Consider the following 13,337-nt stretch of genomic DNA (forward strand, 5'->3'; position numbering starts at 1 on the left):
GTTTCTCAATCCCATCCATCACTCATGTAAGTCTTCTTATTGCTTTCAGATGAAGGAAAAGTATTAATAAGCTCTCTCAGGGGCTCTGCTTTGGCAACTTCCTACCTCCCCATAGGTTTCGTGAACATTTTGGTGGAGAGTTGAAGGAGAATGAATTAGAACAATTAGCTAGCTCACATCACAACCCTCAAATCATAAAGAGTTTATAAATGCTTTTCTTCAACTTGATAAACACTTGAACTAACTTTAAAGTTTTTATGCCCTCACTGGTAATTCATGTTCAGAGGCCCTACATGCCTGAACTAACAATGATTTTGCCAAAACCTCTTCCTTGGAAATTCTGGGCTGGTGAGTCTCCCCACATTGGCTCTCCTCAAAGAATTGGTTCACTTATTAAAGAGAAATGGTTGACCTAATATAATTAAGTAGCCTATGGAACAAAATCTTTCTAAAAAAAAAAATCTATCACTAATAAAGGAAGCAATTACTAATATGTCAACTCTTCAGTTATTTTGTAGTAATACCTCCCACCATACGTTGGGATAAAAATTATTACTTCCTTTTTATTTTAAATATTAACCTACAACATCATCATTCCAAAATTTATACCTTAGAGTAGAATGTTGACGTCAGAAGTTTGATAAATAATATGTTGTCTTTGTACCACAATTGTCTATAGCCAACCACAGAATAAAAGATCAAAAACAGATTAAAACCAATCCATTCTGCCTCATGTTGTAAGCATCAGAGATCTAAGCAATCTAATTCTTGGTTTGACCAGTACAATAAAAGTCTGAGATGAATGGATAGAGGAGAATGCTCATTTGTAAGATTAAGATGTGGGCGAGAGTTGTTGACCACTTTCTTTCCTTTTATTACTCAATCTTTTTTACTAGGTCTTCTAGCCCCAAACCCTCCTTCCTACTGCTTTACCCAGTGTGGTCTTTAATATGCTAAATTTTAATTTAATTTTTAAATTTAATTTTCATTTAATATTCTAAATATAGTAGTGAGATGATTGCTGTTGATAAAACCTAAGCTGATTATATCTTTACGCTACTAAAAACACTCTAGTGGAGCACCAACTCCTTCAGGTGAAAGCTAAGACCTTATACTGGCTTGTGCAGCCCTCCACCTTCTGTCCCCTTTAATTTTATGTTTCACTTCATATTGGCATCCCTGTTGCTACCTCCACCGCAGCCATACACATCTCATTGCCATTCTTTCTTATGGTAGGCAGACACCTGACTCACAGCCTTTGCACTTGTTTTGCCCTTCTCCTGAAATGCTCTTTCCTCAGGGATTAATTGATTTTGCTTCTCCATCAATTTTGGGCCTTCATTTAATGTTACTTTCTTACTAAGGTAGATTCTGAAAGTCAAAAGCCAGGCTATGCCATTTTAGAGACATTAGAAGTTGCCTCAGAAAGACAATTTGGCTCTCACCTTTTCAAGGCTCTCTCACTCAATCAGCAGGTACTTCATAGATGTATCATAATATTTGGGATATCAAAGGAAGCCTCAGCCTTCAAGGACCTTTGAAATGGTGTGTCTATCATTCATGAATCAATATGACATCACCACAAATTAGTGTATTATTACTACTAAAATATATGATATTAACATTTGCCACCTAAATTTCACAAAATTGGTAAAATATCTAAGTTCCTGACAATGAAATCCTAGTGTGAAGACAAAATACTAGGTGGGGAAAGAGAGACCCAATAATTGTCCCTATGGTGAAGGATGGAGCTATCAATTAATTTGAGTCAGTGAAAAAAAATGACCTTCTGAGATCTCATATTGAAATAATTTTGGAAAGGAGTTTTGGGATTGTCTCAGATGCAATCATAGGGCCTTTAAAATAGGAAGACTCACCAAGACTTAAATTCATAGATAAGAGAGAGTTCTGCAGAAACTCGATAAACGAGTGTCATGATTTATATTCCAGAGAATTAGAAAAAAAAAAATCTTTGCCATCATGACAAATCTAGACTGAAGAAAGAGGATCAAATAGAGTCAAATTAGAAGATTATGTCTAACATGATGTGCTAGACATGAGGTCATCAGATCTTAACTGAAAATTGAAAAATTCCTAGAAATTCTGAAATTTTATAAAGGTAGGAGAATATTAAAAAGTGAGGAAATTTGAGTAAAATTAGGAGTTTAGTAAATTTGAACTCAGCCCTTTTTTATGTTACAGTGTATTTGATATGATTTAGTTGATAAATGATCATTTGTTACATGTAAAATTTGAATGCTTTTTTAATTCAGAAGCTATTTTAAAATGTACTCATTGAATTTGCCTTATATGTTTTTAATTGTTTTACAAACAAACATGAATGCTACTAAATTAATTTCTCCTAATAAAATCATGGGAAACAGGCATACATTGAAGAGAATAAACCATCCACCTTATTAGTAACACAGAAAAGTTATTTTGTTTTCTGGTTTTAGTGTTCTCCACCATGTAAGCAATGGATTTCAGAAAGAATCAAGGAGGGGTGGTGTGGGGAAAGAAAGGGAAACAAAGAACTATGCTGGATAAAACATAAGCATGTGGAATTTTGTCTAATGAGTCCTATTTGCTTAATAATTATTATTATTCTCTGTTCCCAGTTCTTCTAATGTTTTATTTGTATGTGAACTACTGTAAAGCCAGAGTTCATTTAGATATTAATGATCTTTCTCTAATTCTCTATGTTAGCTTAATTTTTAATTAGGTATGAATGTTTGCAGATTAAGACCAAGTTCTTCAATCTGTTGTAAATTGTAACCCTACCCTGGTAAGCAGCAAGAGTGTCCTGGGATGAACGTCACAGGCTGGTCAAGAGCTGGTGGCCTGGATCCGGGGGGAGAACTTAGTCTCCATTTACCTCTTCACTCTGTGACTTCATCTCCCTAGGCTGCAACTTCCTCAACTATCAAATAAGAAGAATGCACCATCTACATCACGAAAGACTCTTGTGAGAAGTAATTGAGATAATCCACATAGAACTAACTCTATCTAGTCCAATGCCTGTTTTTAGTGGCTGTGATTATATGCTCAGGAGAACCCCAGACTGAGTTATATTGCAGTCCCGGAGATGGTCTCCACTTTCTAACACAGAAATAACTTCTATGTGACATCTTTAAGTGGACTTCTCACTCTGCAATCAGGGTTTGTTTTTTTTTTGTTGTTTTTTTAAGTGAAAATGTGATTTATCTTTACATTTCTGTTTTTTGAATCTACAAGCATAAGATAACTCATGGCAAATTTCTTGCCAGTTATTAGTATATTTTGTTTCAGTGTCTTCCTCACCATAAATCACAATATAATTTGTCTAAAGCAAACAAACACACAGACAAAACGGTCAGTTCAATTCATTAAGGCTATTAGTAAAGCAGGGTTTCTAGGGGGCGCTCTCCGATGTTCAGATGACAGGAGCACGTTTTACTTCGTGTTATATTCTTTCTTCAAAACGAAGCAGTTGTTACAAGAGCAAATATCATCTACTTTTGATGACTTTTTCTCTTCTTTCCTAGATCTGTTGGGAAAAAAGACCTTTTAATATCTCAGAGAAGATTTGATTGCATTACAATAAGGTATGGATCCCTGTCCACTGCGAAACGACTTTAATTCTATCCCACCATCTGTAAACAAGCACAGGTTGTTTTTCTTTCTCTTTCTTTCTTTTCTTTTCTTTTCTTTTCTTTTCTTTTCTTTTCTTTTCTTTTCTTTTCTTTTCTTTTCTTTTTCTTTTCTTTTTCTTTTCTTTTCTTTTTTTTTTTTTTTTTTTTTTTTGCTGTTGGTAGACTGATATACCCTATAATGAATTTTCCTTATCCTATTTTGCTCTATTTAAAAGTTAGTTGAGGATCCAATCGTTTTTTGTTTTTTTTTGTCTTTTTTTTTTCTTTTCTTTTATTGGGGTGACAATTGTTAGTAAAGTTACATAGATTTCAGGTGTACAATTCTGTATTACATCATCTATAAATCCCATTGTGTGTTCACCACCCAGAGTCAGTTCTCCTTCTGTCACCATATATTTGATCCCCCTTACCCTCATCTCCCACCACCCACCCCCTTTACCCTCTGGTAACCACTAAACTATTGTCTGTGTCTATGAGTTTTTGTTTCTCATTTGTTTGACTTGTTCTTTTGTTGTTTTTGGTTTATATACCACATATCAGTGAAATCATATGGTTCTCTGCTTTTTCTGACTTGTTTCGCTTAGCACTGTATTCTCAAGATCCATCCATGTTGTCACAAATGGTCCTATTTCATCTTTTGTTACCACCAAATAATATTCCATTGTGTATATATACCACAACTTCTTTATCCATTCATCTATCGACGAACATTTTGATTGTTTCCATGTCTTAGCCACCTTAAATAAAGCTGCAATGAACATTGGAACTCACGTGTCTTTATGGATAAATGTTTTCAGATTTTTTGGGTCGATACCCAGGAGACAGATTGCTGCTGGGTCATATGGTAATTCTATTCGTAATTTTTTGAGGAACCTCCACACAGCCTTCCATAGCGGCTACACCAGTCTGCATTCCCACCAACAGTGTATGAGGGTTCCTTTTTCTCCACAGCCTCTCCAATACTTGTTACTATTTGTCTTGTTGATGATAGCCATTCCAACTGGGTGATATCTCGTTGTGGTTTTTATTTGCATTTCTCTGATGATTGGTGATGTTGAGCATTTTTTCATATGTCTATTTGCCATTTGTATGTCCTCTGGAGAAATGTCTCTTCAGGTCCTCTGCCCATTTTTTCAATTGGGTTGTTTGTTTTTATGTTGTTGAGTTGTATGAGTTCCTTGTATATTTTGGATATTAGCCCCTTTTATTGGAGGCACTATTTGCAAAAATCTTCTCCCATTCAGTTGGTTGCCTCTTTATTTTGTCGATGGTTTCTTTTGTTGTGCAGAAGCTTTTAAGTTTGATATAGTCCCATTCATTTATTTTAGCTTTTAATTCCCTTGCCTTTGGAATCAAATTCATAAAATTCTCTTTGAACCCATGGTCCATAAGTTTAGTACCTATGCTTTCTTCCATGCAGTTCATTGTTTCAGGTCTTATGCTTAAGTCTTTGATCCATTTTGAATTAATTTTGGTACATGGTGGTAGATAGCAGTCCAGTTTCATTCTTTTGCACGTGGCTTTCCAAATCTCCCAGCACCATTTATTAAAGAGGCTGTCTTTTCTCCATTGTATGCTTTTTCCTTCTTTGTCAAAAATTATCTGTCCGTATTTATGTGGTTTTATTTCTGAGTTCTCAATTCTATTCCATTGGTCTACATGTCTGTTTTTCTGCCAATATCATGCCGTTTTGATTATTGTTGCCCTGTACTACAAGCTAAAGTCAAGAAGTGTGATACCTCCAACATTGTTCTTTTTTCTTAAGATTGCTTTGGCTATTCAGGGTCTTTTGTGGTTCCAAACAAATCTGATGATTTTTTTGTTCTATTTCTTTAAAAAATATCATTGGGATTTTGATGGGGATTGCATTAAATCTGTACATTGCTTTGGGTAATTTGGCCATTTTAACTATGTTGATTCTTCCATTCCATGAGCACGGAATGATTTTTCCATTTATTTGTGTCTTCTTCGATTTCTTTCAAAAATGTCTTGTAGTTTACAGCATATAGGTCTTTCACATCCTTGGTTAAGTTTATTCCTAGGTATTTTATTCATTGTGCTGCAATTGCAAAAGGAATTGTGTTTTTTGTTTTTTTTTTAATTTTTTTTTTTCTGAGATTTCATTGTTAGTATAAAGGAATGCAATGGACTTTTTTACGTCGATTTTGTAGCCAGCCACATTACTGTATTCGTTGATTGTTTCTAATAGCTTTTTGGTGGAGTCTTTAGGTTTTCTATATACAGCATTATGTTATCTGCAAAGAGTGACAATTTGACTTCTTCATTCCCAATTTGGATGCCTTTTATTTCTTTCCCTTGCCTGATTGCTCTGGTGAGGACTTCCAACACTATGTTGAAAAGCAGAGGTGACAGGGGACAGCCCTGTCGTGTTCCTGAATGTAGAGCAAAGAGCTTCAGTTTTTCACCATTAATTATGAGATTAGCTGAGGGGTTGTCATATATGGCCTTTAGTATGTTAAGGTACTTTCCTTCTATACCTATTTTATTAAGTGTTTTAATCATAAATGGATGTTGTATCTTGTCAAATGCTTTTTCTGCATCAATTGATATAATCATATGATTTTTGTCCTTTATTTTGTTTATGTGATGTATCACATTGATGGATTTGTGGATGTTGAACCATCCTTGTGCTCCGGGGATTAACCCCACTTGGTTGTGATGAATAATCTTTTTAATGCATTGTTGCATTCGATTTGCTAGAATTTTGTTTAGGATTTTTACATCTGTATTCATCAGAGGTATTGGTCTGTAGTTCTCTTTTTTTGTGTTGTCCTTACCATGTTTTGGTATCAGGGTAATGTTGGCCTCATAAAATGAGTTAGAGAGTACTGTCTCTTCTTCAATTTTTTGGAAGAGTGTGAGCAGGATTGGTATTAGATCATCTTTGAAGGTTTGGTAGAATTCACTAGTGAAGCCATCTGGTCCCGGATTTTTGCTTTTGGGAAGGTTTTGGATGACTGATTCAATTTCCTTACTGGTGATCAGTCTGTTTAGATTTTTCTAATTCTTCGTGGTTCAGCCTTGGAAGGCTATCTGTTTCTAAGAACTTGTCCATTTCTTCTAGGTCATTGAATTTGGTGGCATATAGTCCTTCATAGTATTCATGGATAATCCTTTGTATTTCTGTGGCATCCATGATAACTTCCCCTTTTTCATTTCTGATGTTGTTTATTAGTTTCTTCTCTCTTTTTATCTTAGTGAGTCTAGCCAAGGGTTTGTCAATTTTGTTAATCTTTTCAAAGAACCAGCTCTTTGTCACATTAATTTTTTCTATTGTCTTTTTGTTCTCTATTTCATTTAGTTCTGCTCTGATTTTTATTATTTCCTTTCTTCTCCTGACCTTAGGTTTCATTTGTTCTTCTTTTTCTAGTTCTTTAAGGTGTGATGTGAGATTATTTATTTGGGATTTTTCTTGTTTCTTAAGATAGCCTGTAATGATATAAATTTCCCTCTTAAAACTGCTTTTGCTTCATCCCAAAAATTTTGGTAAGATGTATTTTCATTGTCATTTATTTCTATGTATCTTTTGATCTCTCCTCTAACTTCTCCTTTGACCCAGTCGTTCTTTAAAAGTATGTTGTTTAATCTATGTGTATATGTGTTTTTTCCTGCTTTTTTTTTTGCAGTTGATATCTAATTTCAAAGCCTTGTGATCAGAGAATATGCTTGGTATGGTTTCAATCTTCTTAAATTTGCTGAGGTTAGTTTTATGTCCTAGTATATGGTCTATCCTTGAGAATGTTCCATGTACACTAGAAAAAAATGTATAGTCTGATGTTTTAGGATGAAGTGCTCTATAAATGTCAATTATGTCCATTTCATCTAATGTGTCATTTAGGGCTTCTATTTCGTTATTTATTTTCTGTTTGGATGATCTATCCATAGCTGTCAATGATGTATTTAGGTCCTCTAGTATAATTGTGTTTTGGTCAATTTCTTCTTTTAGTTCTGTTAGTATTTGCTTGGTATATTTCAGTGCTCCCTGATTGGGGGCATAAATATTGATGACTGTCATGTCTTCTGATTTCATTGACCCGTTTACCATTATGAAATGTCCATCTTTGTATCTTGTTACATTTTTCACCCTGAAGTCTGTTTCATCTGATATCATTATGGCTACACCTGATTTTCTCTGGATACCATTTGCTTGGAGTGTCAATTTCCACCCTTTGACTTTGAGTCTATGCTTGTGCTTGTAGCTGAGATGCGTCTCTTGGAGACAGCATATGGTTGGGTTTAGTTTTTTGATCCAATCTGCTACTCTATGCCTTTTTATTGGTGAGTTCAGTCCATTTACATTTAGGGTGATTTTTGATATGTGAGGATTTCCTATCATGCTATCTTTAGTTTTCTTTTAAGATTGTGTCTCCATGGTTTCTTTGCCTTTTTGTTGTTGTTTATTATTTCTGTGGTGATATTCCATGATGTTTCCCTCTGCTTCTTCTTCTATTCCACTATATATTTCAGTTCTGGATTTTTTTTGAGTCGTTATTGTTAAGTTCATGTAAAAGAAATTTTGATATTTAGAGTATTCCATTTTCTTCAGCATGCTTACTTTCTCCATTCCCATATTCCGGTTCAGGCCTTTATGCTCCCCCTTTTTATGTTTTGGTTGCCACAAATTGTCCCTGTTGATGGTGGTCGAACAGCCTCCTTTAGTATTTCTTATAGTACAGGTCGTGTATTAGAAAATTCCCTCAGCTTCTGTATGTCTGGAAAGGTCTTTATTCCTCCTTCATACCTAAAGGATATCTTTGCTGGGTATATTATTCATGGCTCGTAATTTCTCTCTTTCAATAGTTTGAATATTTTGTTCCATTCCCCCATGGCCTGTAGAGTTTCTGCTGAGAAATCTGATGATAATCTAATGAGCTTTCCTTTGTAGGTTACCGTCTTCTTTTCCCTGACTGCCTTGAGGATTCTTTCTTTGTCGTTGATTTTTGACAGCTTCAATACAATGTGCCTTGGAGACGGCCTGTTGTGGTTGAGGTAATTAGGTTTTCTCTTTGCTCTTGGATTTGAGGATCCAGTTCTTTCCTCAAGTTTGGAAAGTTCTCATCAACAATTTGTTTGAATATATTCTCTGTTCCCTTCTCTCTTTCTTCTCCTTCTGGTGTGCCCATTATTCTTGTATTGCTCTTTCTGATGGAGTCAGAAAGTTCTTGTAGAGTTCTTTCATTTCTTTTGAGTCTCAAGTCTCTTTCTTCTTCCATCTGTGTCATTTCCAGGTTTCTATCTTCGAAGTCACTGATTCTTTCCTCCATCTGGTCAACTCTACTTCCTAAGCTGGCTATTTCATTCTTAATTTCTGCTATTGAGTTCTTAATCTCCAGAAATTCTATTTGGTTCTTTTTTAAAATTTCAATCTCTTTCGTAAAATGCTCATGTTGGTCTTTGATTTTGTTTCTGAGTTCATTAAACTGCCTTTCTGTATTTTCTTGCATCTTGTTGAGTTTTTTTCAGAACTACAATCTTGAATTCTCTGTCATTTATGTCACACATTTCCATATCTTTAACTTCATTTTCTGGAGACTTTTCACTTTCTTTCTCAGCTGTCTTGTTGCCTTGGTTATTCATGGTAGTTAATGATTTATTATGTCTCTTCCTAGACATCTACACTAGTGGGTTCTGTAACAGGTTGATAGGAAAAGGTCTTTCTTTTGTTTTCCAGTACCTGTTGGTAGAATGTTTTATTTTCTCTCCGACTGCAGCCCTTTTTTCTCTCTCACACTGTAGTGTTGTTTTCTCTGCACTATTCCTACTTCTCACACAATGGGGGGATCCCTGGAAGGCGTGCTTCTCCTCTGTTAACAGTTCGTGTGGGTCATAGGGCACCGTGTCTCTGTGGGGATGCAGAGAGCTTTTGAAATTCCAAAGCTCTTCCTGCACCAGAGCCAGTCCTGCTTCCACAGCTCCCTCCCCTAGCCAGAACTAGGCAGAACTAGTTGGGGTGCGAATTCGTGTCTGTGGAACACAGTTTTCAGAACTGCAAATATTCTGTTCTTTTGATCTGACACTGTTACGGCCGGTGGGGGCAGGGCGAGCTCTGGGAGGGTAGGGAGGGGCTGGCTAGTCTCAGTGCCTAAGGCTTCTGTTCTCTGCTCAGCAGTGAGGGCTTAAACCACCGTTTTCAGCCTTCTTCCCTCAGTCTTTGCTCCAAGGTCTCTTCTGTGAGCTTAGGTTCAACCGTGTTATACGCTGTCCCCTCAGCCCTGTGGGCCATAAGGGAGCCCTAGCAGTCCGAGTTCTTCCCTCTTCCCCAGCTGTGGTAGTTCCGGGATGCAACGAGCTTGGAGCACTGAGCTAGGTCTTTGTCCTCCACCCATGGAGCCTCGTCTCCACACCTCTCCTTTCCCTCCTCCCCTGCTCGTGCAATTTGCCCATCTTTAGGTGAATTCAGTAGTGAGACTCTTCATCTTGTCCTTCTGCTGTGCAGGGAGTCCTTTGTGGAGTTATAGCTGTTTAAATTGTTGTAAATTCCAGGGGAGATTTCCAGAGGCTCACCTCACGCCACCATTTTGATGATGCCTCAGGACTTTTTGGGATCCATTTTTACGAAATTGTATAATTCTGTTTTTCTGAGACATTGTCTGTGTAATCATAAATCTGACAATTACAGCAGTGCTATTTTTATTCTTCCTCTAACTCACATCACTATGCATTCATACTTAAAGGCTCAGAGAGACCTTCTTCAAACTCTCTATGGGGAATACTGTTTGATGCCTCAGTATTGAAATTTTTCACTGTCAGCCTGGACAAAGTCAAGCACAAGGGAGTAGAGACGCGTGCAAGAAGTTGTTTGTTTGTCCTGATCTTCAGGTATCAACTTGTCTACAAATGTAGTTATTGCAGTCCTTTTCCTGGTGTACAGCTGCTGGCAACATGTGGTTATTTGAGGACAACTGAACAACCCTTTACAATGAGGCTGATCATACAGAGGCAGCAGCTGGAGGAGGCCTTCCTGTCTGTCTGGGGCAGTGACTAGGGGACAAGCTTACAAGCTCCTAGTATTTTGCAGCCATGACAGATGAATAAAAAAAGAAAAAAACAAAAAAAAAAAAAGAAAAACATCTGCAGGACACTTCTGACACATAAGGAAGTGTTTGAACATTGTAGTAGCATTTGGAAATGCCTGTTTCATTTGACAGAATTTGCAAATCACATTTTTTCCCCTCAGAATAACTTGCAGTGTGGAAATGCTTCCATATGCTACAAGTTGTTCTCATCATTTTGCTGAAGGAGAAACAAAAAGAAGAGAACTGTGGCTGAGCTGTGACTTGCATAAAGCACCAAGCTACCGCAGGCGCCCACTTCTCAGTGGTTCCTGTTAGATCTAACACCAAGCCCTGCTAAGTCCCGCTAGGTAGCTTCTCTCTTCAAAAGATCCCTTTAGCATAAATTCATTAATAATTCTGCAAGTTATTGCTATATGCAAATACTTCTCTTCATTTATCAGTGAAAAAAATGTTTTAGCTATTCTGTGCATCACACAGTCAGAAGGTCCCGTGTTCTGATGGCCTGTGTTTTCTAAACCCTGGGAGACTCAAAGTCTTTGTCCATATCTTTGTACCAAGGCTCATTTCATTAATCATCAGGATAAGAATATACTGGATTCTAGGTCCAGAGTAAACAAGAACGTCAGTTAAATGAAAATTCTGTATCCCCTCCTTTCACTTCAGAAAATGGTCATGATCTGTTGAGACAAGATGCAGAGTTGGAGCATGCACACAAAAATTCAATAAAATCATGATTTACCCGTGTATGTCAAAGCAGAGACGTAGGGTTAAAAGCATGATGAAGGGTTGATTCTGTCCTTCATGTTCAGGATTCCAAAATACTGACATGCATTCATTTACCATTTCAGCACAGACTTATTAAGCACCCACTGTGTGCCACAGATGAGGTCATGGTCCCCTAAATTGAAGAGCTTATATTCCAAAAGAAAAAAATAGAAAAAAACATAGATTATGACAATTCAAATTAAAAACAGAAACTGCTCTACAAGATAAAGGACAGAGTGGCTAATTGGGCTGGCGGAATCAGGAAAGGTTCATGGGGAGTTTGGGCTGAGTTTGAGGGAGGAGGGAAGGCATTTTTCCAGGATGAATATTGGTCAGAAGGAAGAGCACACATAAAGGTGCATAAGGTGGGATGTGTTCAGGAAGCAGGGAAAGAATCCGGGTCAGAGCAGAAGGCCACAGGAGAGCCGTGGGGGAGGCCTGACGTGCACACAGGAGTCTGCTACAGTAAGGACCGTTCATCGAGAAGAAGCAGTGGAGAACACTATGCATAATAGCAACACCATTGGGATTTTTATTGCAGGTAGTAACTACAGAAGCAATGTGAAGATGAAACAGGAGGGAGCTTAACAGTTAGGAACTGATATAAATCAGAATTAAGTCTCCTATTGATCAGGATATCCCAAATACATGTGATATTTGTTTTTAAAGAACATGGTAATACTTTATTTAATACTTTATTATGAATCATCAAATTGAAAAATGAAAATACCCAAGTGTTCTACTATAAGTAAAAATTCATTTTCAATACTAAATTATTGTTCACTGCAATAAAACACAAATCAACAAAATATATTTTAAAATAGCTTCTTGTAGGTCTTGAAAAATAAGGACCTTTGCTACTAAATGTTTAGTGGATTTACTTATTTGTTTTGTTCTTTTTTATTTTATTATTTTTATTTCCTAATACTGTGAACCAGCCGTTGTTGGGAATTTAGAAACCCTCCCCCCACCAAAAAAAGAAAAAAATGGATCTGTGTTCCTTGAATATGATGCTTCACTCTGGAGACTCAATTCACCAGGTGAGTCATTAAGTGTCACTGTGTCCCTCGGGCACTTAAAAGGGCTTTCTTAGGTTTTGGCCTATCGTTTATACCTTTTCAGATCCTTGCAACTTTTCTACATGTATTGTCCTTTTTGACTGTGAAATAGATCACGAACTGAAGAAAATGTTAAAGGGATAAAGGAAGGAGCAACTGGACCTAGTTCTTAACCGAATTTTATGAATCACATCTGCATTGTTGAGTTTTAAAACAAATAAAATAAGGTCCATATCATGAAGCATTTTTGCATTTGAATAATGGGTTGTCTGACTACTGCCCTAACTTATGCTAAAAACAAAACCAAGCCAAAGAAAAACCTTGGCTATAACTTCTGAAACCGAGGTGAACTTGGTGGGGAAAAGAAAAGCACTTCAGATCCTGAGAAGGCATTTTCTGCTTGTTCTTGAGCCAGGTCCCAGCATTTGTGATGCGATTAAATTCTCTGAAACTTGGTGCTATTGAGCAGGGGCCTGCCCATTGTCGGCCGGCTGGGTGCGCCCATGTGAGAAGTGCAACATGAGGCATCAGAATGATGAGAGATACGGACTTCAAGGGAAGGAGACAGAGCTAAATGGTGCTCTTTGTCTTGCAAGCACATGGTATGAGGACAAGCCACTCCATAGGCACCATCCTCTGGCCCCCTCAGGCCTGGCAAAGGAGGGCCATTCAGCGCTCCACTCAGGCTTCGAACGAAAGCCACAGGTGGGCAGGCAGCGTGGTTTGTTGCTGGGCTTCTTCTGAATCCCTCCTCAGGAGAAGCTCTGACAGCGGCTGGGTTCTCATGACAAATCTAGTTCATATGCTGAAAAGGACAGCAATCTAATGCTGTAATACCATGAAGC

Source organism: Rhinolophus ferrumequinum, chromosome 20 (genome assembly GCF_004115265.2).
Source record: "Rhinolophus ferrumequinum isolate MPI-CBG mRhiFer1 chromosome 20, mRhiFer1_v1.p, whole genome shotgun sequence".
In the NCBI taxonomy this organism is placed as follows: domain Eukaryota; kingdom Metazoa; phylum Chordata; class Mammalia; order Chiroptera; family Rhinolophidae; genus Rhinolophus; species Rhinolophus ferrumequinum.